Source organism: Protopterus annectens, chromosome 12.part0, assembly GCF_019279795.1.
Source record: "Protopterus annectens isolate FY-2018-M chromosome 12.part0, PAN1.0, whole genome shotgun sequence".
NCBI classification, from domain to species: Eukaryota; Metazoa; Chordata; order Ceratodontiformes; family Protopteridae; genus Protopterus; species Protopterus annectens.
The window spans coordinates 521,788,636-521,807,615 of record NC_056746.1 but is presented as its reverse complement, the minus strand read 5'-3'; the positions used below and the strand labels follow the sequence as shown (position 1 = coordinate 521,807,615).

Here is an 18,980-nt window from a genome sequence, read left to right as displayed (position 1 = left end):
CCCTTGCAAGCATACGTGTAAAAGGAGGCACATAGACTCCCCCGAGAAGACACAGATTTGGAGGAAGGGGAAGGCTCCAAGATCACCCCCCGAGGATGTCTCCTTTGGAGACATCATGGAAATGCTTCGCATAAGGGGGGTGGTGGTCTGCCCCCAAGTCTTCTCGGACGAGTCCGTGTTTTTGGAGGCATTCGAAGCGGGCCCGTCTACCTCTTGGGTGTCCCCTCCTGCCGACCCCCTGGTGGACCTTATTTACCACCAGGGCGTGGAAGGAACCGGACACCGTGGAGCCAATCTCAAAAGGCCAGACCGAATCCTTAGCCCCCCTGCAGACTGTGCCCACTGGAGTAAGGGGCCCCTGGTAGATGCCATATTGACGGCAGCAGCCACCAAGAGGGAACTCACCCAGGAGAGTCCCTCAGTCCATCCTCCGAGCAAGGAGTCTCGGATGATGGACCGCTTGGGGAAGCGAATGTTTAGTTCAGCGACCTTCTCAGTGAGGGTGCTCAACTACCTGGCACATGTTATCAGGATGCAGCGCGATCTTATTAAAGAGTACGCTGCATCCCCCCCAGAGTCCATGTCGGAGGAGGACAAACTTTTGCACTCCACCCGTATGGCCACTCTTTGGTCCGTGACTAATACCTCTATGCGGTTGCTGTCCCATGCTACTGAGGGAGCCACTAGAGCTGCAGGAGTAGGCCTAGTCGCTAGATGCCAGGCCTGGCTTCGCCATTGTGATTTCACGGAGCCCTTCAAGGCGTCCTTCGCGAATGCCCCTTTTGATGGTTCTGCCCTTTTTGGCAAAACTGTTCGCGACACCTTGACCCAGAGCGAAAAGGACGGGAAGACGCTGTCTGCCGTCGGAATCCGCTTCTCTGTGCCCCAGAGGTCCTACTCTAGGAACCAAAACAGCCAGAAGAAGATGTGGTTCCGGAAGTCGCAGCAATCCCAACCCGCTCCGGACAACCAGTCCTTCCGTGGCAGAGGAGGACAGGGAGGACGCCGCCCCAGGGGCAGAGGGGCTCCCAGGAACTTCGGGTCCAGAGAACCTTTCTCTGAACAGCCCGCGCAGCAGCCCTGAAGGGTTGCCCGACTGCTCCACTCTGGAGGCAGTCGGGGGATGTTTTTCGGAACACTTAGCGGCATGGGAGTCCATAACATCAGACCGCTGGGTTCTCCGCATTATATCCAGAGGATACAAGATCCCTTTTCATCACATTCCAAGATTAAAATCCCTCCCCGACGTTCCACCCGGTCAGTGGGAGGCCGCTTCGGCAGAAATTGGCCATCTGCTGGTGAAAAGAGCCATCCAGCCCGTCCCCCCAGACCAGATCGGATCAGGGTTCTACTCCAGGTTGTTTTTAGTGCCAAAAAAGACGGGGGACCTAAGACCAATTTTAGACCTGTCCCTGTTAAACCTGGCAGTTCCCAAGGAGAAGTTCCGGATGGTCACCTTGCAGTCCATCCTCCCCCTTCTGGGAGAGAATCACTGGATGTGCTCTATAGACCTCAAGGATGCGTACTACCACATACTAATGGACAGACGTTCCAGGAGGTTTCTTCGCTTCCGGCTGGGAGCCAGTCACTACCAGTTCAGGGTCCTTCCCTTTGGTCTCACCACAGCCCCCAGGGTGTTCGCCAAAGTATTAGCAGTGGTTGCGGCCCACCTGAGGCTTCAGGGGGTGCAGGTCTATCCGTACCTGGACGACTGGCTTCTTACCGCCCCAACAAGGCATCTACTATCATTGGCGCGAGACTCCTTTCTTCATCTAGCTCCCCGCCTGGGCATCACGATAAATGTATCAAAATCCATCCTGGCCCCTACTCAGTTGATAGATTTTATAAGTGCCAGGTTAGATACGAGGGAGTCAAGAGCCTTCCTCACAGCCGACAGAGTTCAGAATCTGCGACTCCAAGTGCGGGCCATCCTCCACTCCAGCTCTGTTCCGGCAGAATTGGTCCTGAGGGCTCTAGGGTCCATGGCGGCAGCAATCTCTTCTTCCACTCGCCAGGTTCAACATGCGGGTCCTTCAGTGGACACTTCAAGTTCAGTGGTCTTACCTTGCTCTACCTCTGCATCATCCCATTGTGATCAGCAAGGCTTGCAAGTGGTCCCTCTTGTGGTGGCTCCACTCACAGGATCTCCACGGAGGCCGCCTCTTTTGTGCTTCTCCCCCTCTCGCCACGGTGACCACAGACGCCTCCCGCCTCGGGTGGGGGGGGGCATTTTGCAGGCAGGATGGTCCAAGGCACGTGGAACGACTCAGAGACCTCCCTGCATATCAATGTTCTAGAGATGAGAGCAGTGCTCTTGGCGTTGCGAGCACTTCAGGCCTTTCTTCCCCTGGGAACAATTGCGATTCAGTCAGACAACATGTCGGTGGTCTGGTACATCAACAAACAGGGGGGGAACCAGGTCTTATCCCTTATGTCGAGAAGCCATGAGAGTGTGGGAATGGGCGATCTCCACCAACCGCTTTCTCATCGCAACGCATATTCCGGGTCAGTCCAACATCCTTGCGGACAAGCTCAGTCGCACCATTCTCTCCCCGTACGAGTGGTCTCTCAATGCTCAAGTAGCGAACCGTATCTTCACACGGTGGGGAACTCCTTGTTGCGATCTCTTTGCGTCTCCCTTAAACACCAAGTGCATCAGTTTTTTCGCTCTAATCCCGCCTCCAGGGGATTCCCCGAGAGACGCTCTGGTGCATGCTTGGCCTCCCGGTCTTCTTTACGCTTACCCCCCTTTGCCTCTGATGCTCCAAGTTCTTCAGAAAACCTCTCGGTTGGGTAGCAGAATGATCCTCATTGCCCCATTCTGGCCTCGACAGATCTGGTTCCCTTACCTAAGGTCTCACTCGGTGAATCCACCTTGGATTCTAGATCCCATTCCGGATCTGATATTGCACCCATCGAACCTACCAACTCCGAATCTGGACAACCTGAAGCTGACTGCTTGGCTGCTCCAATTCCACTCCTAATTAGGACTCCCGGTATCTCGTCCCCCGTTAAGGCCATCCTGGTAGCGGCTCATAAACCATCTACCAGGAAAGTTTACAGCAGTAAATGGAAACGATTCTCCATTTGGGCGGAGCGGCAAGGTCTAGATCCCTTCACCGTTCCCCTTCCTCTGGTGCTAGACTTCCTAACCAGGCGCCAGTAGTTCCACGGTCAAAGTGCAGCTCGCGGCCATTTCTCATTATTATGTTGGTCATGACTCTGGACCACTTATGTCTGCCAAATTGTGTAAAATCTTCCTAAAAGGCACCTTTCTCCTTAGACCCCCTATCAAGCAAGCGGTTCCTCCATGGGATCTTTCTTTGGTTCTTCAGGCCTTGACCGCTCCCCCCCTTCGAGCCTGTGGCCACAGTAGATCCTAAATTTTTATCCCTCAAGACTGCTTTTTTAGTAGCCATTACTTCGGCCAAAAGAGTTTCGGAACTTCAAGCCTTATCCATAAAGCCTCTTTACTTGGTCTTCCATCCGGACCGCGTATACCTCAGGACCAATCCCTCCTTTCTTCCTAAGGTAGCTTCAGAAGCAAACATTAATCAGTCCATTAACTTCCCTGTTTTCTTTCCTAAATATCAAAACAAGGGTGAATACAAACTGCATTCCTTGGATGTTCACAGGCAGCTTCGTTTTTATCTTAACAGGACAGCTGGTCATAGGCAATCCGACCAGTTCATTTCCTTTGCCAAATTCAATCTGGGTAAGCCAATTTCCAAAGTCTCCTTGTCACGCTGGATTTCGCAATGTATTCTTTTAGCTTATCAAGCTTCTGGGAGGCCCGCACCGGAGGGAGTCCATGCCCATTCGACCCGGTCAGTTTCTACCTCAGCGGCCTTTAAGGCTAGGATTCCTCTGGATGACATTTGTTCAGCAGCCACTTGGGCTTCATCTCATACCTTTATTTCTCATTACAAGCTGGATATCACATCTAGAGGTAGAGCATCCTTTGGCTCCGCGGTGCTCCGGAATATCCTTCCATGACGGCCGCCCAAAATTCAGGTAGCTGGGGACTCTGTCCCACAGGTTGCAGACAAATGAATCTTCTACTTCAGATTTAGAAGTTATGTACTTACCATAACGTTCCATCTGAGTAGGTGGATTCATTTGTCTGCAACCATCCCGCCCTCCTATCCCCCTGGCCTTGTCAGTTTCCTGCATATTATGTGTTACCCTTTCCAGGGTATTTTGATTCAGGGCAAACTCGATCTGAGGTCATGTAGGGAGAGAAGGGCATTATGGGTGAGGGGAGGAGCTAAGAGCTCGGATCCATAGCTGGATAACCATGCCGGTTCGGATCCGATATCGGATCCATAACCCACAGGTTGCAGACAAATGAATCCACCTACTCAGATGGAACGTTATGGTAAGTACATAACTTCTGATTATTTCTGGCCTCCTTGATTCTGAAGGCAAATCCTCTGCCTTATCCATTTTAGGTTCTACTTCTAAAGTGGCTTGCCACTGTTTTACATTTATCTGTGATGCAACCGATGCCTCTTCCAGGGCTGCAGCTTTTGGGTCTGTTATGAGGGGGTATTCTTAGCTTTGTCTCCAGTCTCTGCCTGAGGACATTAAGGCCAAGTTGTTGGATGCTCTTTTGGATAATAACTCTGTTTTTGGGACTGCTGCTCACTGACCTGTTTTAAGTCTCTTCAGGAGAAAGGAAAGCCTTGCAGGACCTTAAACATATTTTTCTCTCTCCTATCCTTAAGTTCCAGAGGAATTATCCTCCTAGATCTGCTTTTGTTCACAGGCAACCCCGCGAGGCCACCAAGGGCAGGAAAGGTGGTAGATGGGGGGGCCCCTATGCTAAGGTTTCTCAGATTTCTGTGGCCCAGAAGCCTCCTTTATCTGAGAAGCCTACTTCTCTTTGACAGCTTACCCTCCCCCTTCACTTGGACCAGGTTCCTTTGTCTTCCAAATTGGCATCTCCTCACTTCAGACTTTCTGTCATCCATCAGGGTTACTTCGGGCTATGGAATTCTCTCCCTCCTTTTCCAGGGATTCCGCAACCTCTTCTAGAGCAACTTCCTTATTTCCAGGAGGTCCTGGGGTCCCTGGTGAAGCAAGGATCCATTCAGTGTGTTCCACCTTCCCAACTGGGAAAGAGTTTTTATTCTAAGATATTCCTGGTCCCTCAGAAGGAGAGCACTTGGAGACCTATTTTGGATCTCTCCCTGATCAACCTTTTTCAAGGTTCCTTCTTTTCGTATGCTTACTCTTCAAACCCTGTTTCCTCTCTTACTATCCCAGGCTTTTCTGCTGTCTTTGGATCTGAAGGATGCTTACTTTCATATCTCTGTTCACAGTTTTCTCAGGAAGTTTTTACATTTCTGTGTTTCTTCCTTTCATTTTCATTCCTCTGTTTTGGCTTTTGGCCTCTCTGCTACCCTAAAGGTATTCACAAAATGCCTAGCTCCTGTGATTGCTTTCTGCAGGCTCCAAGGAATTTAGATTTTTCCTTATCTAGATGACCTGTTGCTTCAGGTGCTTTCTCCCAGTCACCTGTTACAGGATCTGGAATTCACCATCTCTCTTCTTCAAAGTCTGGGGTTCACTATCAATTTCTAAAAGTGAGTCCTGACTTCCTCTCAGTATCGTGTGTATCTAGGATGCAGGACTCGGACAGTGCCAGTGTCGGCCTCTCTCCACCTCCATAAGTTTTGTCATTGACAGCCATCTTTCATTCTCTTTTTCCACTGACTGACATGCCAGCCAGAGAAATTCTTTGGGCCCTGAGGCTCATGACCTCTTCTGTTCCAATGCTCCTCTTGCTAGACTACATATGTGGAAGCTTCAGTCATACCATAAGTCAGTTTGGCTGCAGCATTGCCACCCTCTAGGTTTCAGTGCACCTCTCCTTCCCTGACTAAAAAAATTTGAGTGGTGGATTCAACAGTTTGCTCTAAACCCAGATCTACCCTTTCAGCCTCCAGTCCCTTTTCAGGAACTGTTCACCAGTGCCTCAGACATGGGGTGGGGGCTTCATTTGGTCACCTGAAAGTTCAGGGTCTCTGCCCCCCCCCCCCCAATCAGAAGTCAGACAATATCAACATCAACAAAATGAGAGCTCTAATTCTGGCCCTTTAAACTTTTCACTCCATGTTCTCTGCAGGACCCTTGAAAGTGTACACAGACAGCACTACAGTGATATGGTATGTCAAGAAGCAGGGAGGCACAAAATCTTACCTCCTCTGTAGGATAGCTCTTCAGGCTTGTGAGGTAGCTCTTAGTTATCAGTTACCTCTTCAAGCAGTATACATTCCTTCAGAGCACAAGCTAGTGGCAGACTCACTAGGCATGTCCAAAACATAGGCTCACGAATGGAAGCTTCACAGAGATGTGTTTCTGGACATTGTCCATTGGTGGGGTATTTCTCAGGCAGGCCTATCTCAACATGCAGCCTCTCCTGTCTTCTGTTTCAGTGTAATACCATCTGGTGTGGAAGATGGGCACCCCCTTTTTTTTTTTCTTGGAAGGGGACATTTCATTATGCTTTCTCTCCTCTTCCTCTACTTCCAAGAGTTCTGCAGGAGATTCAGCTGGACACCCCCAAAATTTTGATAGTGATTTCCTTTTGGCCAAGACAGCACTGGTTCCCCCTCTTAATGCATCTGGCCAAGGGCAATCACCACAAGTTACCACACCAGTTGGACCTCCTCGCATAGGACAAGGAGTCTCTCATCCATCCTTACTTGTCCACTCTTCATCTGACACTTTAGGTGACAGGGTTTTGATCCCTTTCAGGCACTTGTTTTCTGAGGACTTGCTCATGGTTTTCCAAGAGGTAAGGAAACCCTCAGCCAGAAAATCGTACATGTCCAAATGGAAAATTTTTTTTGTCTGGTCCCATGTTTGTAACAGGACACTTTTTCAGTGGGGTTCCCATTGGTCCTCTTTTATTGGCGTGAGTTGCTGCAGTCTGGCCTGGCCTATTCTTCTGTGAAGGCCCATATGTCAGTTGTTTCTGTTTGTCTGCCCTTGAATCCTCCTTTGGCTTCCCATTTTAAGGTCAAACAATTTCTTAAAGGCGTCCTGCATCTAAGGCCTCTCAAGGAAACCTATTCCTCCTCTTCCTTGGGCCTTTGATTTTGTTTTGGAAAAATTGACTTGGGTTCTTTTTGAGCCTGCAGATTCTGCTTCTTTGCAACATTGTACCTGGAAGGCTGTTTTTGCTACTGGCTCTTACATCTGCTTGGTGGGTTTCTGAGCTCCAGGCCCTTATGGCCATTCCTACTTGTTTGTTTTTTCACAAGGACTGGGTGTCCCGTCGTATTGATCTGTCTTTTAATGCCCAAGGTAGTAAATGAGCTGTCCTTGAATCAGTTGGTACAAATCCATTCCTTCTTCCTGTCTCCTCAGTCTGCTAATGAGAAGGTCTTGCATACCTTGGATTGCACTTACAGCTCAGGTCCTATTTGAATAAATACAAGGCCATTCATAAGTCTGCACAGCGTTTTGTTTCCTTTCTGCCCAGGACATTGGGTTTGACTGTTTCTAAGCAAACCATCTCCTCCTGGATGTCTAAGGCCATTTCTTTTTGTTATTCTTTTCACGGTAAATCTTTGTCTACTTCTGTTAGAGCTCATTCCATTAGGGCTGTTGCCTCTTCTGGTGCTTTCTTCAAGGTATTGGACACGACTTCCATCTTTGAAGTTGCTACTTGGTCTTCAATGCGTACCTTTACTAAGCATTATAAGTTGGATATGGTTTCTACAGCCAGAGCAGGTTTTGCTAGAACTGTTTTATATGGGCTTGTTGAGGGCTCTTCTCAGCCTTCCACCTCCCATTCTGTTTCTTGAGCTTTTGAACTCTCCCTAATGTTAAGAATACTGCAGCAGTGATATGGAAGTACGTAGTACGGTTGTGTAAAATCTTACCATAACAATAGCTGTCCCATTCGTCACTGTTACAGTATTCGCACTGTCCCTCCAAATCCTCTTGTTCCGGTTCTTGTTTTTGACTCCCTTCTGGCTGAGGAGTTTTCCCTTTTTCTTCTGCATTTTTAACTTCTGGATGTGTATGAAGTCTTTTGTCCTGGAGAGACTCCTCTCTTCTGCGGCAATTTAGTTCTGGATAACTGCGTCTGTATGTCACTTATGCCCTACGTTCTGTGTGGGGAGCGTATATGTGATGTATGGCACATGCAAGATCATTAGGCCGAACGTCTGGCTGCTTGGGCGGGAGATCCGCAACATTAAGAATACTGCAACAATGAAGAGAAGGACGTCTACTGATGTAATGTGATCCTATCTCGCCTACATTCTCTACAGATGGGTTCGGAGCCGATCCTCTGCTCCGACTCGGCCGCTATACAATAGAACGCAGTCTCTTATTTGCCGAGTTACCTCGTATCCCAGGATGCACCACTACTGCTTCCCCAGATCTCGTTTGCCGCTTCTGAAGCAAAGACGTGGTCTCGGACTTGGCTGAGCTAAGTGCCTCTTAGTGACATATTTTCTGTCAAATTTTGTGCTACAATTTACCCAAAAGCTGTTTTAACAGCTACTTGTTGTTGTGTGACTGTGATTTAGTATTTTTCTGAGGTAAAATTGTATTTTTTGTGGCAGTGATCCTGTTGAGTTAGAGGGGCCTTGCCCTATCCTAGGCATTTTACTCAGAGTCTAAGCTGTCGTTGGTAGTTTTGTGTAGTTTTTTTTGGGAAGTTTAGTGTGTTGGATTAGTTAACATGTCGAAAGAACATAGACCGTCAGGTTTCAAAAAATGTTCCAAATGTAGCTATAAAATGTCCATTACGGACGACCATTCTTTATGTGTTTACTGTTTGGGCCCGAAGCACCTCCAGGAATCCTGTAGCGTTTGCCACACTTTTTCCTCTTGCGTGCTCCAAGAGAGGAAAAATAAGTTGATTTTGAAAGGGCTTATTACCCCTTCCTTTGAGGAAGCCCTATCTTCTTCTTCTTCCCCTTCGAGGAAGAAAAAATCTTCGGCTCCGACCAGCCCGTCGGATCCGGCAGCAAAAAAGTCAAGGCAGGCTTCTCCGTCGGCTCCACGGACTTCGGAGCCGAGGGCGGAACGGTCTGCCTCGATGTCTCCAGCCTCGACTCCTCTGGCTTCAGAGTCGAGAGCTCGGGCGTCGAGAGGCGAGTCATCTCCATCGGCTCCACTGCCTTCGGAGCCGATGAGGGTTGCCCGCTCAGACAATTCCCCTTCGGTGCCGAAGTCCCCATCGGCTCCGAGGGAAATTGCAGTGGTAGTGGAATCTCCCTCGGCGCCGATACTTCTCGAAACCATACGGAGCCGGTCCCCCAGTTTTTCGGAGCCGGCGGAGAAGTCGACTCGGACCCGGTCGGTCTCTTCTCGGTCGTCGAGGATGTCTGATTCGGATGTAGACAGGGTGCTTCAAAGGCTTTTTCAGTCTCCGGTCTTTCAAAAGTTGGTCTCTGTTCCAGCCCAGTCGGCTCCGGAGCCGGTTTCCCACGCTGCTATCTCGGTTCCTCCTCCAACAGCTTCGGCGCCGTTGGAGTATGTGTTGGTAGAGCCGGTGGAGGTTGTCGGGTCGGTTCCAACCCTAACTCCAACCCCGCCCTTCGGGTCGGGGTTCGGTACGCGGACCTCCTCTGTCGGCCCCAGGGGGGACTCTTCGGGACCGATCTTTTCAGTTCCGAGCCTCCCTCTCGGTGCGTCGGCGGCGGGAGTTCCGACTGCTGTTGTGGCCTTGGGGGTTGAACCATCCCAGGACTCTGGGGGTCCCGCCTTCAAGGCCATGAGGAGTGCCTTGGCCAGATCCTCTCTGGCCACTTCTACCATCTCACCACCACCTTCCCTTGGCACGGAGACTGGCTCCTTTGCAATCCCCCTGTCTCACGACAGTGGAGCCCTTGGGCCTGAGATTACCCCCATCGGGGGTTCCCTTCTTCCTGGAGGTCCCTGCGAAACGTCTTCGGAGGAACCTCTAAGGAAGAGAGTGCAAGAGGAAGCACGTCAACTCCCCTGATGAGTCTCTCACCTCTGATACCGACCTCGATGATGCGGAAGGGTCCCCCAAGTCGTCCTCGGATGATATATCCTTTGCGGACATCTTGGAGATCCTTAAGCAACGAGGCGACTGGCAGTCCAAACCCCCTTCTGCTGAGGAGTCGGTGTTCCTCAAGGCCTTCGGAGCTGAGCCCTCCTCCTCCTGGGTGTCTCCGCCCTTCGATGAGCTTCTGGATTTGATCTCTCAAAGGGCGTGGGAACACCTGGACTCTGTTGAACCGGTGCCAGCTCGCCCCAATAAATTCCTTTCGGCACCCCCTGATAAGGACTTTCTTTCCAAAGGTGTGGCTGTAGATGCCTTGGTGGTGGCATCTGCCACCCAGCAAGATGTGGCAGAGGCTTCAACGTCCGTCCATCCTCCTAATAAGGAGTCTAGGAGCATGGATCGGTACGGGAAGCGCACCCTTACTTCAGCAACCTTTACATTAAGGTCTCTGAACTACTTGACGCATTTCACGAGACTGCAGAGGGATCTGGTCAAGGAGATTTCGGATACCCTCTCCGGTAACTTACCTGAGCAGTTAGCCCAAACGGTTAACTCCCAGTTGGCTACCCTGTCCTCGTGTCCATGAGGCTCATTTCGTATGCAGCCGAAGGAGCGAGCAGAGCGGCGGGCACAGGTGTTGCTCTACGGAGGCAAGCCTGGCTACGCCTGTGTCAGTTTGCAGAGGCCTTTAAGTCTTCCTTTGCCGACGCCCCCTTCGATGGGTCCTCTCTGTTTGGATCCAAGGTAAAGGACACTTTGACTCGCTGCGAACAGGAGGGTAAGACTTTAACTGCCGTAGGGGCCCGGTTTTCCACTCCCTTCAGACTTTATCCCAAGGCTCGAAGAGGAGGGAAAATGTGGTTCCGTAAGTCTCAAAAGCCTTACTCGTCGCAGCAGAGCGATTCCCCTTCTAGAGGCAGAGGAGGGGGAAATTTTTTAGGGAGACGCCGTCCCAGAGGCGGCGGAGGCCCCTGCAACACTGGAGACCGCGAGTCCTTTCGTGGCTCCTCCTCCTCCTTCCAGCATCCCTGAAGGAGTGCCCGACTGTGCAGCTCCAGAGCCAGTCGGGGGTCGTTTTTTGAGGCACCTAAAGGCCTGGGAAAGTATCACTCAGGACCAATGGGTGCTCCGAATCATCGCTGGAGGTTACACCATTCCCTTCTCTCAACCCCCCCCCCACCATCCCAAAGAATCCCGGACCCGCCACCCAGTCAACGGGATCTGGCAGCCAGAGAAATTTCGAAGCTGCTTCAAAAAGGAGTCATCCAACCTGTCCCCGCAGATCAGGCCAGATCAGGGACTTACTCAAGATTCTTTTTGTACCAAAAAAGATGGGGGACTTGAGGTCCATTTTGGATCTCAGCAGGTTAAACTGATTAGTGAAAAAGTCCAAATTCCGGATGGTCACCTTGCAATCCATTCTTCCGCTTTTGGAGAAGGGTGTTTGGATGTGCTCCATAGATCTCAAAGACGCCTGTTATCACATTTTGATAGATCAGGCGTCAAGGAAACACTTGCGCTTCAGCCTAGGAGATGGTCATTTCCAGTTCCGTGCACTGCCCTTTGGTCTCACCACAGCCCCCAGGGTGTTCACCAAATGTTTGGCAGTGGTGACTGCTCACCCGAGAAGTCTAGGATTCCAGGTGTTTCCATACCTAGACGACTGGCTCCTAACTGCCACCTCCAGGCATCTACTCTTAAAAACTCTAGCAGCCAAAACCTCCCTAGGCAACTCCTTAGGAATCACCTTCAATTGGACAAAATCCGTATTGCTGCCATCACAGCGTATTCTGTTTATTGGTGCAGAAATAGACTCAAGGCAGATGCGAGTCTATCTTCCTGCGGAAAGGATAGCAACACTGCAGTCTCAGGTTCGGGCGTTACTCCTCAGACATCGCGCTCCAGCGAGAATGGTCCTGCAGCTGTTGGGTTCCATGTCAGCCACAATTCTTCTCGTCCCCTTGGCAAGGTTGCATATGATGATACTCCAGTGGCTCCTCTCAGTCCAGTGGTCTTATCATGACCTTCCCCTCAGTCACCACATATTGATCACAGAGACGTGCAAACAGGATCTTCGTTGGTGGCTTCTTTCCTCCAACCTGGATCAGGGGCGACCCTTCGTTCCCCCATCCCCCTCGGCCACGTTGACTACGGACGCCTCCCAGACAGGGTGGGGGGGACATTATCTGGACAGGTCGGTCCAAGGCACCGTGGCAGTCCGACGAGAGTCTTCTCCACATCAATATCCTGGAAATGAGGGCGGTGCTTTTAACGTTGCAAGCACTGCACGATCACCTCCCCCAGGGTACGATTGCCATTCAGTCCGACAACATGTTGGTAGTCTGGTACTTGAACAAGCAAGGAGGGACCAGGTCTTACCCCCTTTGCAGAGAGGCCATGAAGGTATGGGATTGGGCGATTGCTACCAAACGTTTTCTAGTGGCAACACACATTCCGGGGAGATCCAATGTGATAGCCGACAGACTGAGCAGGACTCCTTGAACGACAGAGTGGTAACACAGATTTTCACGAGATGGGGAGCTCCATGTTGCGATCTTTTCGCAACTCCCCTCAACGCAAAATGCCAGCAGTTCTCTCTCTCCCCAGTTCCGGGGGAGATCCCCAAGGATGCTCTAGTCCAAGCTTGGCCCCCTGGTCTGCTATACGCCTTTCCACCGGTTCCTCTTCTCCCCAAGGTGATTCAGAAGGCGATTCGGTTGGAAAGCAAAATGATTCTAATCGCCCCATACTGGCCTCGTCAAGTCTGGTTCCCCTTTCTTCACAAATATGCATTGGAGGGTCCCTGGTTCCTGGACCAAGTTCCGGACCTCTTGACGCATCAGTCAGAACAGCTCCATCAGTCCCTCCATTCATTGAAGTTAGCAGCTTGGCTACTCCTCTTCCGACCATAGTTAGGAGCCATTCTTTCGACCCTGAAGTCATGCATATTTTGTCCTCGGCCCACAAGACTTCTACTAAAAAGATGTATAGCAGTAAATGGAAGAGGTTTGCTATTTGGGCCCAACTCCGAGGATTAGACCCTATGACAGCCTCGGTGTCAGAGGTTCTGAAGTTTTTAACTTCCCTGTTCAACCAGGGTTGTTCGGTGTCTACCATCAAAGTTCAATTGGCGGCTATTTCCAATTTTCACGAGAGCGTAGAACCACCTTTAATGAGCAACAAGTTGTGCAAAGCTTTTATTAAGGGAGCTTGGCTTCTACGGCCCCCTATATCTCATTCCTCACCACCGTGGGACCTTAACGTAGTGTTAGGTGCATTAACCACACCTCCCTTTGAGCCGGCAGCAACCTGTGACTTAAAATTTCTTTCTTGGAAGACTGCCCTTCTAGTTGCTATTACATCAGCCAGGCGAGTTTCAGAACTTCAAGCCTTATGTGTCAAACCACCATACCTGGTATTTCACAAGGATAGAGTATCTCTTAGACCAAATCCATCCTTTATACCAAAGGTTTGTTCTAACTTTTGTTTGCAACAATCACTGGAATTACTGTTTTTTTTCCCTAAGTATTCAAACAGAGCTGAGTATACCTTTCACAGCTTAGACGTGCACAGACAATTACGTTTCTGTTTGGATAGGACACATCAAGCACGAAAATCAGATCAACTGTTTGTGTCCTTTTCGGACAGTAAATTGGGCAAAGCCGTCACGAAAGTCACTATTGCCAAGTGGATCAGAGACTGTATCAGTCATATTTATCGCATTTCAAATAAGGAGCTTACAGTTCCAGTGAAAGCTCATTCTACCAGGGCTATGGCCACTTCGGCAGCCTTTCATTCCAAGCTCTCTATTAATGACATCTGTGTGGCTGCTACGTGGTCTTCTCTACACACCTTTATTTCTCACTACAAATTGGATGTGGCATCTAGGGGGTCGAGCTTCCTTCGGTTCCATGGTTCACCGGACCGTTTTCCAGTGAGCCACCCAGGAATTAGGTGCTAGGGACGCTGTCCCATCTGTAGAGAATGTAGGCGAGATAGGATCACATTACATCTTTTACTTACCATAACTTTAGATGTATGGGATCCATCTACTACACCTCCCATTCCACCCCCCTCCCCCCCCCTTTAGGGCCACAAGAGACCGGACGATCCGAATTCAACTGTTTCCTCTCTTGAAACACCTGACAACGTTATAACAACAGTCTATGTGTGTGTGCATGTGTGCGGACAAACAAGATCTGGGGAAGCAGTAGTGGTGCATCCTGGGATACGAGGTAACTCAGCCAATAAGAGACTGCGTTCTATTGTATAGCGGCCGAGTCGGAGCCGAGGATCGGCTCCGAACCCATCTGTAGAGAATGTAGGCGAGATGGATCCCATACATCTAAAGTTATGGTAAGTACATAACTAAAAGTTATGGTACAGTTTTACACAATTGCACTTTTTTATTGTATTAGTATGCATTAGATGTTGGTATTTTTGAAGTTAGTAATGTTTTGGGAGTTATTTTTTTTAATCATGGCAGGCTTTGTTACTCTCTTTTAAGTTTTTTTCCCACTAAATTTAGCCATGGAATGCATGTACTTTTTATAGTTTTCTTTTTTTTTTTTTTTGTTGAAATCAACTTACCCTGACTTGAAATCACTGTTGGAGAAAGCGAGTTCTGTAGGTTAGGTAGTCTTTTGTTTATTTAAGTAACAGGGATTCATAGATATTTAGTGAAATAATGTGTTGTAAGTGTTAATAGATTAACTTTGGCAGTTTGTGTAGACTAGCATGTTAAAACTGTGTGGTGATCGCTCTGGATACCTGATAAAAATTATTGCATCTCCATGTTTGTTGGATGCGTTGGTAATTATTACATCGAACAGGGAGGATTTTCTTGTGTTTTTGTCTGCTGGGTGAAAACTCACACCTGGGTGCCGAGGTCACTACAACATTTTCCTTATTGTAAAGATGGGCCTCTATTACAGGAGGTTTAATTTATCACCCAGTGAAAACTCTAGCTTGGCTAGGTTTTTTCTTGTAGTTTTTTACTAATTGGTTTGTCAGTGTGACTTGTTTTACTTTTTGGTTTTGGATGTTAGTTGGGATATTTTGCAGATACCTTAATAGTAATGAACATCAGCTGGGTGTAAAGACCCTGTGTTTCTGAAGTAGAGCCATAGAACCAAACAGCCCGCTTATGCTGTGATGACAAGGTCAAAAGAAGGCTGAAACATGCACGTCCATCACTAGTGGGGTTTGGCTGTATTGGGCTGAATGTATCCACAAAGACTTTAAAAGAAAAAAAGTTGTGAACATTCAGAAGCCATATAGCTGAAACACTTGATGTCCTTAAGGGTCATTTGCATATATCCAATGGGCCTCTATTACAGGAGGTTTAAGGTATCACTCAGTGAAAACTCCATCTTGGCTAGGTGTTACTTGTAGTTTTTATTATAAAGAAGCGGAAGGTTTAATAGTTATTTTCCAACATAGTGAACATTTTAACACACCTGCTTACAAGTAAAACATGATGTGTCAGAAATGTCAGATTCTGATCACTTGGATTATTGTAAAGTGAAGCATGTTTGGTTTTGCTTTGAGTGCTTTAAATTTGCTCTTGAAACTAGAAAAAAAAGTTATGTTCCATAATACTGAACAGTACTCTATATCTGGGTATATCCCTGCTCTGTACTGTGGAAGTATAAACTTGGGCTCCCTCGCCTGAGCTGACCGTTACCAAGCACCTTGATTGTTTTAACCACTACCCTTCTCCAGTAACCGAGCTGGGTCTGCTTCCCCATAATTAGTAATGCTGTTCCTTCTGCTTCTCTGCAGTACATTCCACCTTCAGCATTGTAGCTTCTTGTGATAATCACGTCACTGTGTGCAACGTTGCACATTTTTGGTGGTGAAACTCTGTTGCAGTTGTGCGATCACTTTGGATAACAAACCTCTCCAGTCCGTTGTGATCCAGTGTTTTCTGTAAACAGATAGACCTCTCACGTAGCCTAAATGCAGTGTTGAATCAGTAGAGCAGAGCCTTTCAATATTCCACTTTACACCAGTCTTGCTGATGACTCCACATGCTGTATTGTACACCCTCCTCTTTTTAATTTTTTAGTCATCCATCAGCTTTTCTCCTTGTGGCTTTGAACTTTTCCTAAGGTGACATGAAAGAAGTATACCCCAAGAGACTGAGGACCTTTAATTCTTGTAATTTCCCCCTTTGTATTAATCTGATTCAGAATTGCTACAAAATTATTTGATGTGACATATTCAGCTTTGTTGCATGCAGGTTTGACTAATGATATGGAAAGTGTTGGTTGGCTTTTTCTGTAGATTATCAGAATTCTGGTTCATTGTGCTGTAGCGCTTGGTTGTGTCTACTCATTATAGGTGCAGTGCCTTTTAACTACACCTGACTTACCCATACATTTTCTGTGTACCACTAAAATGTTCCATTTTGTTATGTCAGCTTATTGCTAATGACAGTAGCACTGTTCCAAATTACAACTAAGTCAAATAACCAAGGAGCACAACGTTTCGGTAGGACTCCAGGATCTAGTAATTTCTTGCGAGTGACTGGTAATTCTTTTTATACCATGTCAGTATGTAACATGTATGATTTTATGGTAACTTTAAACTACATGCGTACTTGTTCAACAGTTACTTTATTGCCTTTTTGTAATTATGTAATGAAACTGCCTTTTTTTTTCATGGCTAAAAAGGGTTCCACGTAATGGGCCAGCATCCCACAGGTTAGCAGAAGAGACAAGTAAAGCAGAAAAGACAAAATCAGCTTTGCTGGGCTGTACTGTACGAGATTAATTATTTCTTGAGGCCAGACTGTTGACAGTTTGATTTATGAGTGTGAATGTGGAATAAGGAGACACCTTGAGGGTGAAATCCTGTTAATTTTTAGCGTGATATATAGACAGCATTTGTAGGACAAATTTGTAGTAGTGTACAAAATTGTTAGAATTGTGTTATTTTTTTTTTTTTTTTTTTTTTGCCAGTTCTAGCGTTAGTGAGTGTTACTAAAGTAGTGGTCTGTGCTTGGGCCATCCATTATCAAATGGTTGTATGCAGGTATACTGTTGAGATGATATCCCTCCCCCCACTTCATGGAGCTCACAGACAAGTACTTTTTTGTAGGCAAGTGATGGTGGTACTTGGTTTCAGACTTGTCCTAGAAGCTATTTGGGTCTTTTAGTTGAAGTAGGTTGCTTAATCCTACCCACTCTGTTGGAACTTGATCTTTTTTTTATATGCAAGAAGTTCACAAACTGTACAGAATTGTTGCCAGTGTTATTCTGTTCAGTCATCTTGGTGCACAGCTGTTTGTCTACATATGTGCTGACTGGCTTTTTAGCTTTCAGTGGGATGGAGGTTTTGGCAGTTTCCTGTTTTAACTCTGGACCCTAACTTCTCACTTGTGTTAGTTTAAAATTTTTATTTTTTTCTTTCCTCGAGTGTCGATTTTGTTCGTGGTACTAACTTTCAGCTTTAGATTGTGACTGTGCTATGCAAGTCATCAGAATCCCTTTTAACTGCTATATGTCCTTACCACTGACATTTCCTCAGTCTTGGAATTTCTTTGATCTTAACTGCTTTAACTTTTGACTGAATAAGTTTGTTTTAATTCTTGTAATTTCATCTAGCTGAAGGGATGTCGCTTCTTAATCTTTGTGGTTCCTAATTCTTTCACCCATCTTTTGTAAAATTTTAATCCAGAAGGGCTTCTGAAGTTTGGGAAATGGATGTGTAACCCTGTTGGGCTTTGTTCCTTGAATAAGGCCCGATTGACAGTAAAGAATTTTTGAAATTGTCTAGATCTCCTCCTCATGGTATGGCAGCTGTGTGTCAGAGGGCTGTCCTCCTCATGGTTTAGCAGCTGTGTGTCAGAGGGCTTGTGATTCTGCAACATTGGCATCATTCTGTGTTGTTAACACAGCTAGGAAGCCTCATGAGAGCTGCAAAGTTTGTGATCCAGCTCTTGTCATCGTTCACCTAATTTTGACTCCTATGTTTTGTATTTCTTTGGGTTCAGCCAAACAAGTGAAGCAAGGATGTAACATTTCCACTGCTGCACTTTAGGATTAAGACCATGTAAGGACTTCCATATGTGTCCTGCATGTTAGACTTTTTTTTGAACTTCAGCAGCAGCAGTCTAGACTTGGAAGGGGAGGGGCATTTCCTATGTCCTTCATTTCATTCCAGCCATTCATTGCAGAGGTCAGGCTGCTGCTTCTCATTGCTCATCTTTTAAGCCGTTCTTGGCACTTTTTTTGTTATGTTTCTTAGATTTGCCTTGTATTGTTTATTATTTTGCTCCTTGTAGTAAGTTTAACATTGGTAAGAAAAGTCTTGCTGCTTTTTTTACCAGGTTTGTTAGGTTTATCTTGTGGATTGTTGTATTAAGTGTGTGAGATTGTGAAGAAAATTGTTACAGCAGATGGCATCCTGTGTTTTTTTATGTTTAGGGTCTTCCTCACAGCAAGAGGTTCTCCGGTTTGATTCTCGGCTGGGGTGCCTTCTGTGCAGAGTCTGCATGTTCTCCCTGTGGTCGTGTGGGTTTCCTCCGGGTGCTCCAGTTTCCTCCCACATCCCAAAGACAGGACATGCTGTAGGTGGATTGGACACTCTAAATAGGCCCTAGGTGTGAGTGTGTGCATGTGTGTGCCTTCTTTGGAAGGTTAGGTGCCGGCCTGGCAACTCGACACCATAAAACTCCACTGCCAATCATGAGTGGACAGGTGATCCGCTGTGGCGACCCCTAACTGGGAAAAAGTCGAAAGAAGAAGAAGGGTCTTACACATGTTCTGTCTACCCATTTCATTAAGGTGACCAGAAGTTAATATTTACTCACCATAAAAGTTCATTCTGTTCCAAAGGGTTCCTAAGATGGAGAAGAAAGAGAAGAAAAAAAAAAATTTTGCCCCTGGAACAGGCAGTTGTCAAGCATCCCCCTGGCTGCACACTGTCCATTTGTTCCTTTACACTCGAGAGCCCGTCTAGTGCTGGGGAAATC

The 18,980-nt window shown here is 47.5% G+C and overlaps 1 protein-coding gene across 1 annotated transcript in view; it reads left to right on the top strand.

The window, feature by feature from the left end:
• The window catches only part of SREBF1 (sterol regulatory element binding transcription factor 1), a 631,726-nt gene that overhangs the window by 29,615 nt on the left and 583,131 nt on the right, over positions 1-18,980 (top strand). The gene's annotated exons all lie outside the window — the stretch shown is intronic.